This window comes from Macrobrachium nipponense, chromosome 11 (assembly GCF_015104395.2).
Source record: "Macrobrachium nipponense isolate FS-2020 chromosome 11, ASM1510439v2, whole genome shotgun sequence".
In the NCBI taxonomy this organism is placed as follows: Eukaryota; Metazoa; Arthropoda; class Malacostraca; order Decapoda; family Palaemonidae; genus Macrobrachium; species Macrobrachium nipponense.
The window spans coordinates 45301666-45306665 of NC_061087.1; the positions used below are offsets into that span (position 1 = coordinate 45301666).

Genomic DNA, 5000 nt, shown 5'->3' on the forward strand with positions numbered 1-5000 from the left:
TGACCAAACCAATCGCTATTTAACTTGCTTGCTGGAGTCACCAGCGTGGTAGAAAACGTAAATGGCTTGAATCAAATGATAGCTTGCAGAGCTCGCAATAGTAAGGCTAATGGTCGGGACTTGGTCTACCACCACCAGTTAAGCCAGCTGTAATTGGATACCCGCAGTAACTGAAAATCAAGAAAAAAGTTATGGTGCTGAACCCTCAGTTCCAAGCTGTCCAAGAACCATGGTTACCTATCTGGCTCCAACCTCTTATGGGAAATATACTTCTGGCACAAGAATGTGCTGACCTATCCGCCCACCTGCAGAAGTGTGCTAAGTGGGCACCTTGATTGGGCGATAGAGTGCTCGGTCTAATGCTCTGCTCCCATTTGACAGGTCCCTTAACTACACTTGGCCTATCGCTTACCATTCATCTCGCCTTTAAATGGGTACTAGTAGCTGATGGTACATACGCAGGCAAAGGTGCCCTTTTCATGTTACCTAGGTATAGGAAAAAAGACATTTAGAAGAGGATGAAAAAAAAGAAGAAAAGGGTAAATACACACACACACAACACACACACAACACACACACCCCACACACACACATATATATATATATATATATATATATATCATATATATATTATATATATATATATATATATATATATATATACATATATAATCGTATATGGATATGTGTGTGCATAGGAGGAAAGGTGATTGTAGAGATCCATGGAATTACTTGGAATGTGTACGATTGGTTCCTGATAAAAGAAAGAGAGAATGGTTTAGATGATAAAGTATGTGTGTATGAATCTTTTCCTGTATTTTTCTGTAATGCGTAAGAAAAAAGAAAAAAAAAGCTGCATGTACCATGCATGGAATTAAAGAAACAATGACAGATTAACGCTATTTTCTTTGTTGAACGTAAGTAGAACTTTTGCTAGACTATTTCGATATGATAGTCATCTGTGGGTATTATAATGGGTTTCAGACAAAGGAATGTTATGTTTGTATGGTGATATACTTAATACTTTTATAGATGGAAAAAAGAGAGAGAAGTCAAAGAATGGAAAGTAAACATAAGAGCAAACTTGTGGAATAGAAAACAGGTCGTTTATGAAACACAGAGCAGATGATGTCTGATGGTGATCTAATATTGAAAGAGCAAGGTAGTGAAGGTTGAGTAATTGTGGAAGATGGAGTCATAAATTTTGTCGGGATTTTATTGTTATACAAGAGAAAACCCAGTTTAGTATTTGGAATAAATTAGATGAACGATTGTGGGTGGTGGACACGTTTGTCACAAAACCGGCGAAACAAGGAGAATTATAAGGTATTTTTGCAAACATTTTGGGGAAAAAGTGGGTTATCTACAGAATAACAAAAATTATAAAATAAAATGAACACGTTCAAATTCACCAAATGGAATTAGACTAAGTTTCATCTGTAGTAATCAGTCACTCTATCGTTTGTTATCGATATCATTCCAGCCGTGAATATATAAAATTATCATGCACACCCATCAATGTCTGAGACATAATCTCCCAGAAAATCAGTCTCGCTTTCCTCAGCATATCCAAAGGTCCAAGATTTGGAAGATTCCATAGCGATAATTATTCTCAGCCGAGTACATTCTGCATCGCCGATCTTCATCACATTTTTCCAGATTTAGTGTTAGTGTCAAATCATGATATTCCAGACTGTATGAGAGGATAAGCTGGCAATTACCCTTCCAAGACATTTGAATCCCAAGAGAACAGACACAGCAAGCTTTCCTTATTCGCAGACATGCTCCGTTTTTTATAGCCCGTTTCATTATACTCATTTACTTGAAAAAATAATGTTTGCTCAGAGGGCTAAAAGTATTTTCACTTAGTATTTTTGAAAAAGTTCCGGAAAAATTGATAAAAAATCGCTTTTTTGCTATGATACAAAATCTGTCATTAGTAATGTTTTAGGCCAGCTGACTTATCTTGTCCTGTATACCGAAACCTACAGAATATATTTCACAGTCTAAACCAAGTGAATGGCCACTGGAGCTATGTAATTCAACCCTTCAACACACAGCACACAGCACCTTACTGATCATACTTCTTTATTAATTTAAAATAAATATATGTATGGTTAACAGGTCTTAAGTGTTATTCAAGTACCATTATTTCACTAGAACATAAACACACACAAATATATATATTATATATATATATATAATATATATATATATATATATATATATATATATATATATATATATATATATATATATATATATATATATATATATATGTATAATTAATGTATATATATATATATATATTAATATATAGATATAATATATATATATATATAATAATATATATTAATTATAATAATAATAATCTAATCTTATTCCTATATATATATAAATATATTATATGTATATATAAAATATGTGTGTGTAAATGTATAATAATATGTAATAATATTATATATATATATATATTATAATATAAATATATATATAATATTATATATATATATAATATATTATATATATATATATATATATATATCTAATATATATATATATATATATATATATATATATATATATATACAATTGAATTTATCCCTTGGGGGAAACGGGAAGGTCTTTTATAGAAAGAAGTAAAACTAGTACTTATTTAGTTACGACTGCCGGTTTCGGAAGTAAACTGTCTCCATCAAAACTGGTTCTGACAACAAAACAACAGAAAGGAAAAGAAAAATAGAAAAATCACAAACTACCATTAGAATACAGTAATGTTACACAAAAGGCAGTTACATATAGAAATATATATTATCATTATATCTTATTCATATTAGTACTATATATATATATATATATAAATGTATATATATTATATATATATATCACCTCATATATATACTTCATATATTAATATACCATTATATTTATATATATAGCCTCATATATATATAATTATATATATTTATATTTATATATATATATTATATATGCTTAAAAAATCACAGTAGATGCACGTGACTTCATTAAATAAGCGAATACCACAGGAAAATGATAGTCAGAAATCCACTATCATTTTCCTGTGGTATTCGCTTATATATATATATATATATATATATATATATACTATATATATATATATATAATATATATATATATATAGTATGTATATATATATATATATATATATAATATATATATATATATATATCCTACACACACACATTATTACATATTATATATATTACTATATATATATATATATATATATATATATATATATATATAGTATATATATATATATATATATTATATAAATATATATAATATATATGTATGTATGTATATAGTATGTAATAAAGGTATTATACACGCATAAGAATAAAACGAGACAAAGCAATGTTAAAAAAAATAAATACCTGCATCATGAAGGCATACAAACACACACTAAAAATGAAAAACACAGCATCTCCGTGGACCTCTCGTTGTTGCTTTGTTGCTGAGAAAGGCTTCAACTTGAAAGTGTACAGACTTTCTACTATTACCAGCTCCGTGGGGGTCACTCGACTAGAGGGAATGGAAAATGACTGAGCATAGACGGTGATCACTGTTTTCTGCGTGATCCCGTATGGCACTGAATGGTGGTTTTGCGAAAAGCCTGTTTGTCCTAACAGATCTTCCTAGGTGTTCAAACCATCGTACATGTGCTTGGCGTTTTGTTTTTCCCAAGTAAATAGCATTACAGCAATGACATTCGATTTTTTGTAACCTTATTTTGATGTTTATTATATCTATCTGAATGAAAGAACGCATCGAAGTACAAGCACTGATCAGTCTAAAATGCGTCTAGCATCGACCGAAATGAACAAGATGTAGAACAGATGCATCTGCGAGACTATCAACGGCCGCTATTTTTAAGTAACCTCCAACTTGGGAATCAAACATTCGAAAATTGGTCATCCCTGCTTAATGTCATCGCAATCACAATCTCAAGACACATCAAATTAAATTTCGTCTAACGCGTAAATGTGATTAATTAAGGTGGGGGTTACTTCAAATAGCGGCCGTCCGTGTCCTTATATTGCTCATGACAAAGTCTCGCAGATGCATCAGTTCTACATCTTGTTCATTTCGGTCGATGCTAGACGCATTTTAGACTGATCAGTGCTTTTACTGCGATGCGTCCTTTCATTCAGATATATATAAAAAACATCAAAATAAGATTTAAAAAAATTCGTTATTGAAAACTAGCCTCTCCAAACACATTCAATATTTCTTTTAATTTTTGAATTTCTCCAAGTCCTTTATAAGACCGTTCTTCCATTTCACTGAATACTACGCAGTGCTTTTGTTGCATTCATAATCCGTCCTGTAAATCCCAGTGATCTATTGCTTAAGCTCTTCACACCCAGTAATTCATCTCAACCAAGTTTTCCTTATGTTGCCACAACAGCGACTCCTTGTCTTCCACCCACAACGCAGCAGCGAAAAACAAGCTCTCATTCATGGCTCGATCGTTTTGCGGTATTCCCAGTCCACTTACTTTAGGCAGCGAACTTTCCTTGTGACACACGATACATCTCTTCCCCACGTCAAGCACACTTGCCAGGAACAATAAGCACATTGTGAAAATCTATGAGTATATGATAATACTCCGTAGTTTATAAAGCTTGGTCTAAGAAAGAAAAAATTAATCTAACCACGCAGAGATGTGTATTTCTGGTGACAGAAGTTCACTCTCGACGTGGTTCGGAAGTCACGTAAAGCCGCTGGTCCCGTTGCCGAATAACCAGTGGTTCCATGCAACGTAAAAGCCCCATACACACAACAAACAATTTAACGACGTCAAATGAAAGTGGCCTAGTGAATAGCTTCCTTCATTGGAAAGCTTTAAGTCTCCTCGTCGATGTACGCATCAAATAATTGGTAATCTCGGATTTCTCTCTTCGTTGACTTGTGATAATAAATGCATGGATTGCATAAAGTAAATTGAGAATGAT

The 5000-nt window shown here is 32.0% G+C and overlaps 1 protein-coding gene across 3 annotated transcripts in view; it reads right to left on the reverse strand.

Annotated features, from left to right (window-relative positions):
* The window catches only part of LOC135205605 (uncharacterized), an 80233-nt gene that overhangs the window by 29023 nt on the left and 46210 nt on the right, over window positions 1-5000 (reverse strand). The window contains exon 1 of one of the 3 annotated variants that reach the window (XM_064236399.1): window positions 3420-3727. The exons of 1 other annotated variant lie outside the window; for it this stretch is intronic. The gene's annotated coding sequence lies outside the window, so the exon portion shown is untranslated. Of the gene's footprint in view, window positions 1-2652; window positions 2671-3419; window positions 3728-5000 lie in introns of those variants that run through there. One more of the 3 variants, XM_064236408.1, reaches the window with a different exon arrangement.